The sequence below is a fragment of the Staurois parvus genome, unplaced genomic scaffold (assembly GCF_062004578.1).
Source record: "Staurois parvus isolate SC_StPar_1 unplaced genomic scaffold, SC_StPar_1.0 ptg000168l, whole genome shotgun sequence".
Classification (NCBI taxonomy): Eukaryota; Metazoa; Chordata; class Amphibia; order Anura; family Ranidae; genus Staurois; species Staurois parvus.
In genome coordinates, this window is record NW_028317964.1 from 918,518 (window position 1) to 938,795 (window position 20,278).

General features: G+C 42.4%; 1 protein-coding gene across 1 annotated transcript in view; it reads right to left on the reverse strand.

Annotated features, from left to right (window-relative positions):
• The window catches only part of MAP1A (microtubule associated protein 1A), a 228,449-nt gene that overhangs the window by 27,830 nt on the left and 180,341 nt on the right, over positions 1-20,278 (reverse strand). The window lies entirely within an intron of this gene.

Here is a 20,278-nt window from a genome sequence, read left to right on the forward strand (position 1 = left end):
GGGATCTATTGTTCCCGCCAAAGGTCTATTATTGCTGGGGATATATTGTTCTTGCAGGGAATCCAATGTTGCTGAGGGTATCTATTGTTACTGGGGGGGGGGCGGTGTTGTTGTTGCTGGAGGGGTCTTATATTCCTCGGGGGTCAATTGATGATGGAAAGGATCTACTGATGAGAGAGGGGTCTATTGTTGCAGGCTGCTGGAGGGTCTATGGATGCTGGCTCCTGGAAAATCTATTGTTGCTAGGAAGGGTCGATTGTTGCTGGGGTGAATCTATTGATGCTGGGAGGGGGGGGTCTTTGTTGCAGGAAATCCATTGTTGCTGGGGGGGGTCTATTGTTGCTGGCTGTAGTGGATCAAGTTTACTGCTTTTCTTATCATTAACCAGCTCCATACAAATTACTTGGTGCTACAAATGGATACTTGGTTCTGTATCCTCTAAAAGGGGCGGTACTAGGAGGTGGGTAGGGGGTGGAACCAAGGGACAGTGCTCAGAGGTGGGTAAGGGGTGGAGACAAAGGGTGACTCAGAAGGGTTGAGTTCCTCCACCTATTCTCTGAGGAAAAAAAAGCCCTGGGCATAGCTATTCATCTTTACATTTGTCGCCAAAATTGGAGTCCAGTTTTAAGTCTCACACTTGAATTTCCATATCATGTGATGTGCAAGAAGTATTGTAAAAAGCTCCTATGACTGGATTTTATGTGTCCTGTTTTTGAGTAGATATTATTTAGGCAGGGGTATAGTTATAGATAGTTTTCCCTTTCAGTCAACAGGCATCTATGATTAAAATAAAAGTAATTTACTATCACAATTTCTCTGTATTTATACAAAACACATAATAATGTATTTGACATGATCTTCTGTAAAAAAGACTAAAAATGTAGACACAATATTAAGGGCTACTTCAGACCTTTGCATTGCACAAAGTACAGTAACACACAAACGGCAGGGTGGTTGTAGTATGACTTTCTTTAAGAATAGCACCCCCATGCATATCTACAGTAATGGCCATGAACTTGAACAGCAGGGCACCACAATGCACAGGCCATGCTTTATGGTGCCCAGTGTTTAAAAGAAGGGTCATGTATGTTTGTGGGCTGTTGCCATGCATTGGCAGCCTATTCAAAATGAAGGTCTTAACACTATGGATGTCAGTGCACAAAATATCACGTCAATGCATTGGCCTCCAAAGATCTGAATAAGGCTTAAAGCATACTGACCAATGACTTTTCTTGTCGTATATTTCCTGGGTGGCTTTTCACCCCCCCAACAGTAGTGTCATCTGCCCCCCCCCTTTCCTTCATAGCAGTGACCTCTGGTCCCCTCCCCCCTCAGCAACTGGCAGCCACTTTAGACAGCCACTTTAGGGCACCGGGTAGCTGGGGGGGCAGAAAAATCCCAATCCCCAGCCAATTGCTGAGAGTTCAGATTTTTAAAATACCTGCCTTCCGATGATTCCCTTTATTGTCCTCCAGGAAAAGCTGAAAGCTAGCATTTCCTCCTCACCTTCCCAGCAGTGTACAGCTGCTGCAGGAGGGATATCCAGAGGATCAGTCCTAGCCCCCCCCCCCCCAGCTGCCCCTTCCACCCTTGTTCCTCCTTTTTTTCTGCTGCCTGGCCCTTCCCGCAAGTGCTCCCCTTTCAACAGGGCTCCTAAAAAAATTGTGAAAAATATTAAAAGATAAAAACAATTGAAACCATCCACTGCCCTACTGACACCAACCTTTGCCCTACTGACACTGTCCACTGCTCTACTGACACCAACCTTTGCCCTACTGACCCCATCCACTGCCCTACTGACACCAACCTTGGCCCTACTGACACTGTCCACTGCTCTACTGACACCATCTACTGCCCTACTGACCCCATCCACTGCCCTACTGACACCAACCTTTGCCCTACTGACACTGTCCACTGCTCTACTGACACCATCTACTGCCCTACTGACACCATCCACTGCCCTATTAACACCAACCTTTGCCCTACTGACACTATCCACTGCTCTATTGACCCCATCCACTGCTCTACAGTCTGACAACAACCTCTGCCCTATTGACACCATCCACTGCTTTACTGACACTGTCCACTGCCCTACTGACTGACACTGTCCATTTTTGAGGTAAGCTAAGTTCGTATTTTTACAATGACATTTGTTTTATTGTATGGTCTATATTTTCCTTGCTATTTTGTTAGGCCTTGCTAGTTAAATTTTTTTTAACATGACGCTGAACCCCGGTGATCTTTGATCTCTTTTATGTTGTTCAGGTAGATCTCCACCTCTCAAAGGTTGCATACCTCTGTGTTAAAGCAACTCTTAATTTACTCTCAATTAACCAAAAAGATCACAACAAAGACTCTAGAATGGCATTTTAGTCCTTAGCTTAGAAACACCTGCTGTGTGTTACATTAGATTGTTCTCCATAAAAATGCTAAGAATTCAATAACTGTGAACTTTGAAAATGAAATTGCGCCACAATGCTTAAACAAACAGGGATGAATGAGGGCTTGTTTTAAAGTGTTTTACATGATTGTTCAAAATGTGTAAATACTTTAGTGTGCATGATATGGGCACAGGTTCACTTTACACTAACTCCCTATATGTGTCTGCATACTGTAGATGCCAAAGTTTTGGGGGCTCCCCACGTAGCACTGCAACAACTTACCATTCTAGTCAATGATGCCTATTCACCAGCTAGTAGGTGTGTATACAAATAATCACATGATGACAGTTTTGATTTTCACTCCCTATTAAACCATTCAGTATTTGTTGTTTGAATACAAATCTTGTTTAAAGGTCACGCTAATCACCCATTCTTTTTGGAAACAAAATCCATTTGTTGTCTACTAAATCCCTTAGTTAAGGACTTTAAAGTGGAACTGCACTGCATCTGGGCACCACAAATCAAAAGTACTATTTAATTTATTGTTATTTTCAAAGCAAACTCTCCCATTCATCCATGCCTCCATGCTTTATTTTGTTGAGAAACCATTTTGAAAAACTCCCACAGGCATTTCTGGCAGTGGTCAATTTTCAGTAAGAACAGGTGATTCATGTAGCATTTACTTTCTGGAATCCATCTGCCCTTAGCTCAGGCATTGGCTGATATGCGAACCCTCCCTCCCCTCCTGAAGACTCCTGGGATGTGTGACATAATTTGCTTAGGCATGGAAACCAGGAGGTAACTGAAGAAATGTAAAAAAAAAAAAGTTCAAAACAAGTAAATATGATATACAGTACTTTCCTATCCATTTACTAAAGCTAGCAGCATTAGGATTAAAAATAGTCCATGTTGATTAAGAGAGTGAAGTTCCACTTTAAGGTGCCAAACATGAGTTACAGACTATAAGATATAATAGCACAATTGTTCTTTACTACAACTGCATATATTTATTCACAAACAACTATTAACATTTAATTTCCATTCCAACTTCCACTTACATTTCACTGTAATTGCCAGATCAAATTTTTTGTTATACAAACATTCTAAAAGTGGCGGTTTGATCATTTATTTTGCCTTTCAGCCACCCAAAATTACATGGCTGCATACTCCACACTTTATATATCATAACAGTAAAACGATTTTATTTCTTCTACAAGTTTCCAGCACATACAGTGGGTATAGAAAATAACCACCCCCTTTAAAATGATAACATTTTGTTCCGTTGCAGCCCGAATTGAAGCCAGACACTGTTTTTGTTTTATTCAGCTGTGTTTACTCGTGCAACTTATAACATCCAAGTGAAAGATATAACACCAACATGTCAGGAAAAAAAAAAATCAAAAACAGAATCATTGAGTTGGAAAAAGGATCAGCCCTTGTGTCAGTATTTTGTTCAACCTTATTTTGCTTTAATTCCATCCTTTAGTCTGTTGGGATATGTCTCTATTATTTTTCACATCTTGACCTTGCAATATTTGCCCACCCTTCTTTGCAGAACTGCTCAAGTTCATTTAAATGAATTTGATGGTGACAGTTTGTGGACTGCAGTCTTCAAGTCATTCCACAGATTTTCAATGGGGTTTAAGTCTGGGCTCTGACTAGGCCATGCAAGGACATTCACCTGTTTCTCCTTCAACCACTGTGTGCTCATTTTTGCTGTGTACTTTGGGGCATTGTCAGGTTGGAAGGTAAACCTTTTTCACATTGACAACTTTCTGGAAGAGGGCAGCAGATTTTCCTCAAGAATTTGATGGTATTTTGCCCCATCCGATTTTCCTTTCTGACAAGTGCTCTAGTCGCTGCTGCAGAGAAACACCCCCTTAACAGAATATTACCATCTCCTTATCTGTCCAGAACACCTTTTTCCATGTGACCTCTCTTCAAAGTGCGTTTTGGCAAAGCTCAATTGTGACTGCATGTGGCCTGTCTTGAGGAACAGCTTTATTTTGCAACCCTCTCCATATACAACACTCTTTTGTTGAGAATTTGTGATTTTGTTAACAAATGACCACTCTTTGTCATAAATTCCTGCAACTGCTCCAGAGTTGCTGTAGGCCTCTTGATAGTTTCACTGACCAGTTTCCTCCTGGCTATTTCACCCAGTTTGCAACGTCCTGATCCAGGGAGGGTCTGTGTTGTACCAAATACCTTCCATTTCTTAATAATAGATTTCACTGTGCTTCTAGGCATTGATAAAGCCTTTGAATTTTGTTTGTATTCATCTTCTGACTTGTGCCTGTCCAAAACTTTATCCTGCAGATCTTCTGACAGTTCTTTGCCACCCATAGTTGACAGTTTGCTTCAGTCGCACTACTAGGGACTGAAATGCTCCAGGAAATCTTTTTCATGCTGAGCTATTTAAAATGATTCCAGGTGATCAAAGTTGAAAGTCAAATAGTTTTGTGTGCCATTGAGAAGGTGATTAACTATGTAGAAGCAGGGCTCAAATTAACTATACCTGATTGAGTTTAAAAGTCACGTTTAGGAGGGGGTAATCCTTTTTCCAACTCATTGATTCTGTTTTTGTTTTGTTTTATTTTTTTTCTGACATGCTGGTGTTACATCTTTCACTAGGATGTAAATACAGCTGGATAAAACAAAAACTGTCTGTCTTCATTTCAGATTGCAGAGCAACAAAATGTGATTATTTTAAAAGGGGGGTGATTCTATTCCATACCCACTGTATATAGCATGTAGGGGCAGTGGATGTGTTCTCAACACATTTCACTATCCGCATCCTCAGAAGAAAGAGGCAATATAATAAACAACAGTAACCTGTTAGAGCCGCCCAATGGGATCACAGCTGTACCAACAACATAATGGAGACATTTCCCCTGTGTAAAGCTAACAGGAGGAGGTAGTAAGTGCAGAACCAACAACCTCAAAGTCCCCAAGGTATCTATAAAACTGTACATTGGGACCTTATATTTATATTTTTGGTGAAGCTGGTTATTCCTCAGGTGTGATGTTGGCTTCCATAGATGGCCTCCACCAGGTGTCTCTAACATTTTAGGAGAAAGCCAAAGCCTTTATCCACTGTTAGAACTTCCAGAATTGATCCACACCTTGGACATCTGTGGTTTAGTTTTTAGGATGTGGTGCTAAAGGTTGCCCCTCGCACCACAATGTTGAGTTATATGTCTATTGAAATAGACACGTGTATGTTTGTGTCAGTCATCTGATTATCCACAAAAGATTTGGTAATGCCAATATGTATGTGATTTTTTAAACATTAAAAAAACGAAAAACCCTTTGAACTCTAGGCTGCACTGTTTAAAACCTTAGTCCATCACCATTCTTCTGGAGTAGCCTTTCTCAGCCAAGGTTCCTTGGAACCCTACAGTTCCTCCAAAGGTTGTTGGGGTTCCTTGAGCAATGAGCAATTTCTCCCTCTCAAACGAGTAACCGCCGACACCAATGATCCTTTTAACTTTCTTTAAGTGTGGGATTCTTCCCAATGGCCACAAATATAAGGAACATTCTTCCCAGTCATCACACATATGTACTGTGAATTGTATATAGCAATATTTGACAGGGATTCCCTGAGAGTGGAAAGTTATTTCAGGGGTTCCTCATTGTTACAATTATTGAGAATGGCTACTCTAGAGCTTCCATTTTAATCCAGTTCTTTATGCAGCTGCATGTTTTAATTTCTACAGCAACAATAAGCTTCCAGGAGGTAAAGCGTCAAACACTTACAAAAAGTTTTAATAATGACTGCTTTCTGTTCTATATTTGCATATCATTTCGTGGAGCACTGCACATGTGAAATTTGTGGGCCAGTTTCTTTGCCTGGTGAAGACTAGCTTCCATTTTCTTCATAGTGCTTTGAACCAGGAGAAGAAAATGTTTCACAGTGCTAACACAGAGCCTGGAACCTAGGTTTTCAGAGCATGGACCCCAAGTTTCCAGCAAGGAATCAGTGTTAAGTACAGAAAATTTGTGTTATCTGGAAACATTTTTAATTAACAAACACAAAAATAAATGCTATTTTTTATGCTTATTTCATATTTTCAAAATAGCCACTGAAACATATTATAGGAAAAAGGTAGCAGAAGATGGCACAAAAAAAATATACTCACAGTTCATTGAATAGTTAATTGGTTGTATGTGCTTCATTGTATGTGAATTTAAGAGAGCCTACAGTACAAATTTCCTATGAATTTCTCCTCAAAAATCCTAATGCTCATCTTGATATGTTCTGTAGCCTAACAGTGTTATATCTGCAGTGTGATCATCTAAGGCAGTGTCTCTGACTACTAGCTTAAGAAGATTTAGAGTGGGATTTGGTGGTCACTACTGTGCTGATAACTGTTCTCCTTGCTGGAGAAGAAGCTGTACCTGAGGACCTGCAATGTGAGGATATCTATGCTTCTACCAAAGAACCAAAGCTCTGCACCTCCTACGAAGATGGCTGTCCCCACACTAAAATACAGTGTGGAACAAGGCATGGTAATCCAGTTTGGATTGGGGAAAAGGTCAGCTGCAGGGATCCTACAGGCAATGCTGGTGGCTAGTCGTTTACTCTCCACTGGTCTTTTCTGGGCATAGCTTCCACAGTACAAATTCACATCAAATATATTTGTTTTAAGCAGATGGATGCATCTTGTACATGTTTATCTTTTATTTTAGTTAAAGGCAGATCTCCTTGCCTCCATGAGGCAAACTTTAGTTGTGCACCTGCTAGAAATTTTTATACAGTGCCAATGGATTTATTCATATAAAGTCATGCAAAACGTAAGAAGCTATAGCATTCAATCTAGGTTTATAAATTTGTATAAAATAAACTTAGATCTGATTGGTTGTTCTGAATTAGTTTGAAAAGAATTAGTTTGATTTACAACCTATCAAAACGAACCTGGAAGTGTCCAAGAAACTTAGAATTCCTTCAACTATCATTAATGTCATAAATACAATAAATGTTATCATACCAAACAGAATGACTAATTCCTTAAGATGCTTTTGTATTGGTCATACTTTCAGTATATATTTTATGTCAAACATAGCAAAAAATCAAAGGTAATAAAATAAAAAATATGATTCCATAATAAGGGATGTGAAGGAAAAGTGTCTAAGAGAATATATCATGTTTCCAGTAAAGAATGTTACCCCTACATTTCCTATTCCTCATAATCCAGTGGTGGTCACTGCACACATAATAGAGATAAAAAAATGAGCCTGGGTGTGCAGCAAAGTCTGTAGTATATATACATATTGCCAAAAGTATTGGGACACTCCTCCAAATCATTGGATTCAGGTGTTCCAATCACCTACATGGCCACAGGTGTATAGAATCAAGCACCTAGGCATGCAGACTGCTTCTACAAACATTTGTGAAAGAATGGGTCGCTCTCAGGAGCTCAGTGAATTCAAACGTGGAACCGTGATAGGTTGCTTCCTATGCAATAAGTCCATTCATGACATTTCTTTGCTACTTAATATTCCACGGTCAACTGTTATAGGGATTATAACAAAGTGGAAGCAACTGGGAACAGCAGCAACTCAGCCATGAAGTGGTAGGCCACGTACAATGACAGAGCGAGGTCAGCGCATATGGATGAGTGAGATTGGGATGGAGGAAATTGAATGGCCTGCACAGAGTCCTGACTTCAAACCGATAGAACACCTTTGGGATGAATTAGAGCAGAGACCTTCTCGTCCGGCATCAGTGCCTGACCTCACAAATGTGCTTCTGGAAGAATGGTCAAACCTTCCCATAGACACACTCCTAAACCTTGTGGACGGCCTTCCCAGAAGAGTTGAAGCTGTTATATCTGCAAAGGGCGGGCCAACTCAATATTGAACCCTACAGACTAAGACTGGGATTCCATTAAAGTTAATGTGCGTGTAAAGGCAGGCGTCCCAATACCTTTGGCAAAATAGTGTAGTTCAAAAGAGAAACCAGCACTCACAGGTCCTGAGAGGTGAACACACAGTGAAGATTATATATTTCATATTCCAGATATATGTTTGTGGTACCATACATTTGTGAAAAAGGATCCTGTTCTTTATGTATGGCTACCTTTGTGTGAAATACCTGGCGATGCTGCCAGTCCCCCTGTTTTCCTATTTCAAACTGATCACACTAGGCATGGAAGCACATACATCCTAGCATGGTCAGTTTTCTGGCTGTGCAGGTAGCATAACATGGAAAAGAGTGGAAGCTGTCAACTCAATCTTTCGAAAATAATAATTTGTTTATTGCAGGTGAAGTACAGATAATACAGAAGCTTGCGCATTTCGGCCTGTAGCCTTAGTCATAGCTATGGCTCTGACTTAGGCAACTGGTCAAAATGCGGAAGACTCTGTATTACAGGGGTGCTCAACCTGTGAGCACTTTCATGTGGCCCTCGATGTCAATTCAGGGAAGCACACTTATCCTGTGGGTTTGAGGTGCTTTCTGAAATTGCCTTACACCCGCAAGATATAATAGAAGTCTGTAGCAAAGGACAGCTAACCAGCAGGTGCACTGAACTGTGTGGGTAAACTGCAACGCATCAGTGTGAAAGCAGCCTTATAGGGGTTCAGGACATTTAGGGCTCATTTACATTTTCTGTTTGAGGGGGCAATAAAACCCCATAGTTGGGAGGTGTTTTTACAACCCCCCAACCACTGGTGTACTGTCCTCCCTGTCACATTCTGTTTTTCACTTGGACAGGAGAGGCGGCATACACAGGAACCGATCCTCTTTACTTTCTTCTTGCAACCGCTGAAAGCCGGCTTCTCCCCCTTTCCTTCCAGCCAGCAATAAGTGGATGCAGGAGGAAAATGTTCATTATGCTATTCAAAATAAAAAATATGAAATTCTGAACCATTTTTACTCATTGTGGCTCGTGACCGGTTCACTTAAGTGACCCTCGCTCTTCAAAAGGTTGAGCACCCCTGCTGTGTTATCTGTACTTCACCTACAATAAACAAATTATTACTTTCAGAAGACTGAGTTGCCTGCTTCCTCCTTTTTCTATGTTGTGTTCGGGTGTAAGGAAGACACCACAAGCCAATGCACTGACTGCACGCTGCCTCGGGGGTAGTAGACCGGGCAATGCTCTATTTCCTATACATGTGCTGGCAGAATAGCCTACCTGCCCTCCGATGACAAAGACTTGTGCTGACACTTTCCTCTGCACAGCCATTTGCTAGGAAGATTAGTGTGCTGCTGTTTCTACACCCCCACCTCTCCAAGCCCCTTATGCAGCTGGGAACAGAGAGTATGTGATAAAAATGGTATTTATAATGCTATATAAAAAGTGTATACATATTCTAAACTGAATGGGCTGTTATATAAGGTGAAGGTCCACATATACTTTAAGTATAAAGTGGAACAGTAATCACCCATGCATGATTTAGGTAAATCATTGTTGAAATCATTGTCCATATTGTGTAAACCTTCTGGTGTTGAAAATCATTGATGTGACCGAAATTCTGTTCCTCTAATGTACGTGAGGCATAAAGCACACACTTTTAGCATCATTATGATGCTGGTGATGGGAATTCTGCAATGTCAGGTGAATTCTAAGTGCCTGTATGAGGTCTTCGTTGGACCCAACAGTCATGTGACTTAGCAACAGATGCTTATACATATGTAATGCGTATGAGTCGGGTTTCTCCAGTACACAATACATGGGCAAATAATAAATTATTGTATTTAAACAGTACTGGGCATTGTAGTTCTACTTTAGGAGAAAAAAAAATATTAAGCAATATCTGTATCCATTTGAGGGAATCCTGCTATCTTTAATAAGTGAAAAGCAATACAATATCTGGTTTGGAATCCTGGAGGCAGTTTCAGTTTCAATAAAACCTGTGTAGTTTTCCTGTTTTTTCAGCTGTGCAGGCAGCATCAATTACTGCTAACATAGTGAAATGTCTGTATTTTATCTGGTTAGCACACAAATCATCATAGAATATTTAGCTGTACATGCAGGCCTGTCTTTGTGGATAGGAAACACCATCTGTGGACAATGTTATACAGAATGTCTGCTCCTTCCTCAACATCTTGTCAGTTTATCCATTAAAATCCTGTAAGTTTTTTTACCATTTCACAAACAATATATTAGATTATATTAGCTTCAGTTTTAAGTACTATTTACACTCACCAGCCACTTTATTAGGTACCCCTTGCTAGTACTGGGTTGGACCCACTTTTGCCTTCAGAACTGCCCTAATTCTTCGTAGCATAGATTCAAGAAGATGTAAAGATACCTCAGAGATTGTGGTCCATAGTGACATGAGTTACTGTTGCCTTTCTATCATCTCAAACCAGTCTGCCCATTGTCTTCTGACATCAAGGCATTTTTTTCCACATAACGTCCACTAACAAGATATTTTCTATTTTGGACCATTCTCTGTAAACCCTAGAGATGGTTGTGCATGATAATCCCAGTAGAGCAGCAGTTTTGAAATACACAAACCAGCCCGTCTGGCACCAATAACCATGCGACGTTCAAAGTCACTTAAATCCCCTTTATTCCAAATTCTGATGCTTGTTTTGAATATTAGCAAGTCGTCTTCACCACATCTAGATGTATAAATGCATTGAGTTGCTGCTATCTGATTAGAAATGTGTGTTACCAAGCAATTGAACAGGTGTACCTAATAAAGTGGCTGGTGAGTGTATTTTCATGTATTTTATAAATGGTTTAAAAACTTTACAGCCAAAACAATTTGTAGTCATGCAAAAGGCACTGCAGCAGGGACCCATAATGCATATTATTGGAATTTAGCAATGAGTACATGTGAATGGTTTTTGGTCCTTGTTAGTATGCATCACATTTCTACTAATCCTTCATATTTAATTTAATCTCTAATCCTGTTAAATTGTAATATGTTGTTGGTATATCTGTGACAAGCGGTATCTGTCTGTACATTAATCAAGTTCAGAGTTCTCACTAAAGGTTAGGTATACTTTTTAAATGACAAGGACATGGAAGAATTTCAAAAGGGGAGGGACAAATTATAGAAATATTGGTAACCATCATATTTTGCCATGCCTTTATTGACCCTGTTCTGTGCTCTTATTCCTTGTTTGTCTGGCAAGAGCCATCATCTTACACAAACAAAAAGACATAAGCTAGTGCATGGGCAGACATAGCTAAAGGTGGAGTATATATATGACTTTTAAACTGGCATAAATCCAAACAAGATAGGTAATTTACTTTTCACCTTTTCATCTAAACCAGTGGTCTCTAAACTAACGAGGCTTTTTGCTAGCCCTTATCTGGCCCATTGGGCACTATTCCTCCCACTGATACCAATGATGGGGTAATCATTTTACTCCCACTGACCACCAAGCCTAAAGCACTGTTTACTCCCACTGATGCCAGGATTTGTTCTACTCCCACTGACCACAGTCAGGCCCACCTAAAGTCTGAAGGTCAGTACACTGGCCCTTTGTTTGGAAAGTTTAGAGACCACTGATCTTGAACAATGGTGCTCAACATACTTAATACAGGAAGCCTCATGTACTATTCAGTGAAGGTAAACCTACAAATGGCTTTTTAAACTACAAATGTTGTACCCCACTGTAAACAATACTTGATATGTACAGTATGTGCTCAGTAATGCGTGATCTAATCCAATGTTAACACATTGGAATTAGATGATTTATAACTAAATCATACAACACATACAAAATACTAACTCAAAAACCAGTGTAAAATAATTGGGATGATGAAAAAAAAGTAAAACAAATAGTTCCTTCAAAAGTGATAAATATTCACCTTGAGCAAAGGAAATAAGGTGAAAAAGTGTTCCTCCACCACCAACAACTCTTTGACGATAGATCTTAAAATTATAATAGGTCAAATTGGCAGGGTCCCTTTAAGTAGCCAGAATGGGCTATATTGGAGAATTATGATTTCCCTTTCAGGCCAGCCAGCTCAAGGGAACAACCAATATTGGAATTCCAAGAAAAAAAAGACATAGTGCTTACATTATTGAAATGCACTCACATTAAAATCAATGTAAAACTGCTCATCAATAAAATGCACAGAAGCAAAGGTACATGACATAGCTCACTATTCTAGCCGACTGATAACTCAGGAACTGGTCATTTAAACCTGGGCTGCTGCAAGATCATCTCCTCTCCTCTGTGAAAGGACTCAGTGCTCCACCCTATGTGTTACGTCACTGACTTCATCAGAGCATGAAGGTTACGTCATTGAATTCATCTCCCCTGGTGAAGTCAATGATGTAATGCATGTGGGATGGACTGCTGAGTACTTTCAGTATCAAAGAGGAGATTATCTCACAGCAACTCAGCCTTGAGTGATCAGTTCAGCAGCAGTGAGCAGTGCAATGTACCACTACTATGCATTTTAACATAGTTTATTTAAGGATTGAGTACCGTAGCTTTTAAAATTGTTGAAGTTAGGTGAGCACAAAATGTATTTGGTATAATTAATCCAACAAAAAGTTGTCAGATTAAGGAGTTATACTATAGATGGAGGAGTTATACCATAGATGGAGGAGTTATACCATATAGATGAAGGTAAGATGGAAAAATTCAGAAAGGAATGGGGAAGATGGTATGACTTCAAGGCATCTGGGAAATATATGGAAGTAGTTGGTATCCCAGGGATCTGATCTGAGGTAGGAGAATAAAAGGGAACATTTTGTAAGACCATAGCAGAAATAGGAAAAGGGAAAAGAAAGGTTGGAGGGAAAGAAAGAATAGTAAGAAAAGGAAGAGGGTACTGAGGAGAAGGTTTATAGACACAGTCTGGACTGTTGGAAAGAGATGGGAGGAGTTATATGGCCTTGGGTAAGTTGTAAGGGGGGGGGGGTTAGCAGAGAGGGGGGGTTAGGAGAGGTTGGGATGGAAAACCTTAGTGAAATGTTTGTATTTTGGATGAAAATGGTATACTGATGTGTTTTTGTAATGAAAAAAGTTAATGAAAGATATAATTAAAAACAAAAGTTGTCAGAGACTGCAGATATATGTCAGGAGATAATCGAGGACTAAGGACATGCTACAAGAGATTGTCAGTGACTGCAGCCATGCAACAGGAAGTGGTCAGAAACTGTGGTTATACAGTATATAATTGCTAGAGGCTAGGGACATGCTTCAGGAGATAGTCATAGACTGAAGACAGGTTATAAGAGACTGCTAGACCAGACTGCTAGATCTCACAGCTATAACAGCCCATTTACAAATCAATACTTCCACAGTTAGGCTCCCTACAGGCCCACTAAAAAAATCACCTGTGCATTGTGGTATTCCTCAGAAAGGTGCATTAGCCCTGGTTCACACTGGATCCGACTTTGCAACTGTGTGACTTCACTTGAAGTCGCACAATTTCAAAGTCGGATGTCAGTGCGACTTCAGGTGCGACCTGGAAAACATCTGTGTGACTTCATGCACAGATGTCTATGCAAGTCGCACCTGAAATTGCAAAAAGTAGTGCAGGAACTACTTTCAAAATTGGTGCCACCCTTGTCGGCCTCTAGAACAATTGCTCAGGCCTGGAAGAGCCCGTTTGTCCCTCTTCAGGGGGTGCGGGACAGTATGACCACTATGATGCTCAATGAACAGATGTTGAGTATCTGCAACGACTCCCAATGTAAATTCTTGAAAATATGGGAGCCGTGGTTGCAATATACCTTTCCCATGCTCCCCCCGGCTAGTCTGGGGATGTGATGTTGTTTCGGCATAGGCGTTCTTGGATCCCTGCTCTTGATTTGGTTATCTTTTTTTTCTTTCGTACTTCTCCTTCCTCCCCCCCCCCCCTTTTTTTTTTTTCTGTTTGCTTTTGGTGTGGCAGTGGATAGTTGCCTTTAGTCTGAGTTATTATCAGTGTTATATTTATGTTTTGTTATTTAAGTGCCATTGAGAGCCCCTGCGTGGGCGATCTTTTGCCCTGTTGGTGTTAGAGCACTGATTTCTTTAATTTTCTACTTTTTATGTGCAATTGATAGCCCCTGCGTGGGTGTGATTTGTTGCCCCTGTGTTAATTGTTATTAATTAATAACAACCATTGAAATACAAAATTGGTGCCACCTTGACGAAGTTGGAGTCGCACCTATTAGAGCATTTCCATTGCCAATCATAGGGTGCGACTTCTCACACGATTTCACACTGTCAAATATTTTGTGTGGGCGGTCTATTTTCTGCACAAAGGTCCGAAAAAACCAAGAGGGTTAATCAGGGTATCAAGTAGGAGTGGCACTCTGTATAGATTTTAAATGTTTGAAAGATACATAGGCGAGTATAGTGGCACTGGAAAGGACATGCCTGTAAGTCAGAAAAGGCAGACATAAGTAGAGGAGTTAATTAAGGATTTGACAAAGAGCAGAGAACACCCTGATTAGAGGAGACAATTGTAAAAAAGGAATGGACTCAACGCGTTCCGTAACTGAAAGAGATAACGGTGCTCAGAAGCATGTTGCGTTATTAAAGATAATTATTTTATACATTGGACCATTGTGTCCTTTTACAAGCAATTTGTTTCCTTTGTTATTTCAAGCGCTAATTGCTGTGGATGTTTCACCTTGTAATACTTCGAGTTGAACCTCTCCTTGTCAGCTTTGTATTTTATTTGCTAAGCGGATACACTTAGATACAATCTTTTTTTCTAGAACTGCTTCAGTAAAATACATCTTTTGAAGGACTCAATGAAATATCCTGGATCAAGGGATTACTGTTTTGCACACAGCTTGAATACCGTAATGCAACATTGGTGTGACTACGGCCGCAAAAGAAGGTGAGCGTACACTGTTTTAGCTAGAATTTCATGCAGATGCTGTTAGGGACCCTGTATTACTCCTCATTTTTTCTATGTTAGCTGTACCTCCATGTGGGGCATCATCCACATGACATAGCAGCAGTGGCTCCTCCTGCGGGCCACACCCCCAGCCAACATTGAGGACCTCTCCGTAGTCAAGTAAATACTAGCTGCTCTTCCACGGTGTGTCACTTTGTACTGGGAAAGAGGGTATCACTGTGCTGAGATGGGTTCTTCGGGGTCTGAGCTCTGCACTGGTGTGGGGGGTTCATGGGAGACCTCTGTACCGGGTGGTTAGGGGAGAGCTCTGTACAGAGGGAGGATAATTTTTGGTTTTACACTAGGCTGTACAATATGCACTCCTTAACCCTGTACTTTGTTCGATATGCAGTCTTAAGCAATGCTCCCTGTATGATATGTACTCCTGACTGAGTCTTGTTCCCTGTATGATATGCACGCCTGAGCCCTGTTCCCTGTATGATATGCACTCCTGAGCCCTGTTCCCTCTATGATATGCACTCCTGAGCCCTGTTCCCTGTAAGATGTGCACTCCTGAGCCCTATTCCCTGTATGAAATGCCCTCCTGAGTCCTGTTCCCTCTATGATATGCCCTCCTGAGCCCTGTTCCCTCTATGATATGCCCTCCTGAGCCCTGTTCCCTGTACGATGTGCACTCCTGAGCCCTGTTCCCTGTACGATGTGCCCTCCTGAACCCTGTTCCCTGTACGATGTGCCCTCCTGAGACCTGTTCCCTGTACGATGTGCACTCCTGAGCCCTGTTCCCTGTACGATGTGCCCTCCTGAGCCCTGTTCCCTGTACGATATGCCCTCCTGAGCCCTGTTCCCTGTACGATGTGCCCTCCTGAACCCTGTTCCCTGTACGATGTGCCCTCCTGAGCCCTGTTCCCTGTACGATGTGCACTCCTGAGCCCTGTTCCCTGTACGATGTGCACGGCTGAGCCCTGTTTCCTGTACGATGTGCCCTCCTGAGCCCTGTTCCCTGTACGATGTGCCCTCCTGAGCCCTGTTCCCTGTATGATATGCCCTCCTGAGCCCTGTTCCCTGTCTGATATGCACTCCTCAGCCCTGTTCCCTCTAAGATATGCCCTCCTGAGCCCTGTTCCCTGTATGATATGCACTCCTGAGCCCTAATCCCTCTATGATATGCACTCCTGAGCCCTGTTCCCTCTGATATGCACTCCTGAGCCCTGTTCCCTGTATGATATGCACTCCTGAGCCCTGTTCCCTGTATGATATGCACTCCTGAGCCCTGTTCCCTGTATGATATGCCCTCCTGAGCCCTGCATGATATGCACTCCTGAGCCCTGTTCCCTGTACGATGTGCACTCCTGAGCCCTGTTCCCTGTACAATGTGCCCTCCTGAGCCCTGTTACCTGTACGATATGCCCTCCTGAGCCCTGTTCCCTGTACGATATGCCCTCCTGAGCCCTGTTCCCTCTATGATATGCCCTCCTGAGCCCTGTTCCCTGTCTGATATGCACTCCTGAGCCCTGTTCCCTGTACGATATGCCCTCCTGAGCCCTGTTCCCTCTATGATATGCACGCCTGAGCCCTGTTCCCTGTACGATGTGCACTCCTGAGCCCTGTTCCCTGTACGATGTGCCCTCCTGAGCCCTGTTCCCTGTACCATTGTGCCCTCCTGAGCCCTGTTCCCTGTACGATATGCCCTCCTGAGCCCTGTTCCCTCTAAGATATGCCCTCCTGAGCCCTGTTCCCTGTATAATATGTCCTCCTGAGCCCTGTTCCCTGTATGATATGCACTCCTGAGCCCTAATCCCTCTATGATATGCACTCCTGAGCCCTGTTCCCTGTATGATATGCACTCCTGAGCCCTGTTCCCTGTATGATATGCACTCCTTAGCCCTGTTCCCTGTATGATATGCACTCCTGAGCCCTGTTCCCTCTATGATATGCACTCCTGAGTCCTGTTCCCTCTATGATATGCACTCCTGAATCCGGTTCCCTGTGTGATATGCACTCCTGAGCCCTGCTCCCTCTACGGTATGCAGTCCTTAGTCCGGTTCCCTGTATGATATGCACTCCTAAACCCTGTTCCCTCTATGATATGCACTCCTGAGCCCTGTTCCCTCTATGATATGCACTCCTGAGCCCTGTTCCCTCTATGATTTGCACTCCTGAGCCCTGTTCCCTGTATGATATGCCCTCCTGAGTCCTGTTCCCTGTATGATTTGCACTCCTGAGCCCTGTTCTCTCTATGATATGCATTCCTGAGTCCTGTTCCCTGTGTGATATGCATTCCTGAGTCCTGTTCCCTGTATGATATGCACTCCTGAGTCCTGTTCCCTGTGTGATATGCACTCCTGAGCCCTGTTCCCTCTATGATATGCACTCCTGAGTCCTGTTCCCTGTATGATATGCACTCCTGAGTCCTGTTCCCTGTGTGATATGCACTCCTGAGCCCTGTTCCCTCTATGATATGCACCCCTGAGCCCTGTTCCCTCTATGATATGTCATGGAAATTTTGTATTTACAGGTTGAACTTTAAATGTGTCATATATTAGTGTTATTCATATGTCTCTCGTGTGGCTTAATTAAAGCTCTGAAGGCTGCAATTGGGCCATGCGCATTTACAATGTATGTATTACAGTACTCAGCTCGGTAATGTATGAGATGGCGGATCTGCGCTTATAGACCGGCGTGTATACCACGACGGCATTCGATGCGAAAGCCGCCGGCGGTAGGCCGCGGGCCTGTATCCACATATCAGCAGCATAGTACCACATGGACTTCGTACCGCAAGGCGCCAAGCAGTGCGAACTCCGTGTGTAGCTCATGTATATCTTATAAGCCATTACCGACCTGAAACTGTATCTTTATGGATGTGTTTTAATAAAGATCGTATCGGGCCCATTCAGATACAGACTGGCACTGTTTAATCTAGGGGATGCTTGTACAGAGAATTTACATACCACTAGGAGCTAATTGGATGGGAAGTTTGCTCTCCTCAGAGAGTTCATGGGGGGGAGGGAAGGACTGGTGTAAAGGGGGAAGGTTGCTTCCCTCAGAGAGCTCATGGAGGGAGGGGAGGACTGGTGATAGATAAGAGGAAAGGCTACGCTCCAATCGGAATGTACATCCTGTGTATAGGCACTCCCCATGCATTGTTCTGTGGAAGGGGATTGACCTGACTCATGTGGGGGGGCGTGTGTGTAATAAAACCGGGGGCTGAGTCTGAAGCCAGTCTCTATGTGAATTCCAACAGCAACCTGAGAGTGTCATGTGATCATTCCTAGGTAACTGGAGCTCCATTTCCCCACATCTCGAGATAGCTAACCCAGTTGGAGGCGCAGGAATCGAGGAGTTTAGCTGCAGTCGTGGTAAGCGAGATTCGCACAGCTTCATGGGGGATTTCTGCGCATCCAACTACGAGTACTCACGGTAAGGAGAAATTCATTAAAAGCGAATTTCCAAGACAGATATGCACTCCTGAGTCCGGTTCCCTGTGTGATATGCACTCCTGAGTCCTGTTCCCTGTATGATATGCACTCCTGAGTCCTGTTCCCTGTATGATATGCACTCCTGAGTCCCATTCCCTGTATGATATGCCCTCCTGAGTCCCGTTCCCTGTATGATATGCACTCCTGAGTCCCGTTCCCTCTATGATATGCACTCCTGAGTCCTGTTCCTTGTATGATATGCACTCCTGAGTCCGGTTCCCTGTGTGATATGCACTTTTGAGCCCTGTTCCCTGTAAGATATGCACTCCTGAGCCCTGTTCCCTGTGTGATATGCATTCCTGAGCCCTGTTCCCTCTATGGTATGCACTCCTGAGTCCGGTTCCCTGCGTGACATGAACTCCTGAGCCCTGCTCTCCTTGCAGACCTACTATTATTTGAAGTATTTGTTTCTGCACAATTCTGTGGGAAGGACTATCCACTGCTCATTACCCTTTGGGGTATAATCTGAATGGAGCAATACAAAGCTAACAGGGATTTCAATACTGCCCCTCTCTATTCTTCTTTTTTTTTTTTTTTTTTTTTTAATTTTAACCGTACATACCATTAATTCAAAGTTGTCTCTTTGTATACTAATGTGTGCTTATATTTCCCTGAGAGAGGACCACCTGTGGATCAGAGAATGAGCCAGCCCAGTGTATGGCCAGAAGGCAGCCACCAAATCTATACATTGGTAAATTCCAATAAGTTAAAGTTTTTTTTTTTTTGGCGTTGGAAATCCTTACATAACCCAGTGAAGTGACTGGCCTCAGGTGATACAGAGATGACACAAATCCTTTTCATAGGTTGTACCTGTTTATCTGCATCTTTCTCCGCTCTACATCTGTTCAAAGTGATAAATTTATATAGCTTGTCTCAGTTCACAGAGTTCAGAGAAAAGGGGGTAGAGAGCTGAAATTACACTTTACGCAGCTCAGTGAGGAGAGCTCTGAGAGCAGATTGGAGGAAAGGGACCCACTCCATACAGCTCACAGGAACAGAGCCAAGGCTGTAAATCTGATGGAGGTCCCTCTCCCTGTTATAATTTTTCTCTGAGTGTCAGAAAAACTTGAGGAATGAGGCAGCAGACAGAAATTACACTTAGTGATCTGGATTGAGACAAGTACACACTAGAGAGGGATATGCTTTGTTCATATTTTATGTCTGAGGTTTACAACCACATGACTCCTTAAATCACGCATGTTTTTACTGAGTACATTCATCTTGGACTTTATTTCTAGTTTTTATTTTATTCTTCCCAAACATCTGAATAAACTAGGGTAATAATGGATACATAAACAATTTAATTAAAAATATTCTGGAGACAAGGGGGTATTTGTGTTGGTCCTGGTAAATCACAAACAGTTGCATTAGATGCTTTGTCTTACTATACCTAATTGTAAACTAGAAAATCTAAAATTTTTGGGGAAATTGTGTGAAGTGTTCTTGCCTCCACCAGTAGTCTACAACTGGAGTGGGCGGAGTAGCTTTTGTCACTTTGCTGCCTGCTCACACACCTGGGTTCCTATGGCAACTCACTCTACAGCAAGGGCAGAGAAGAGCGGTTAAAAACAAACTGCTCCAACTTGCTCACTTCACTGTAAATCCTACAGTGAAGAGCTTTATATTGTGAGAAGAC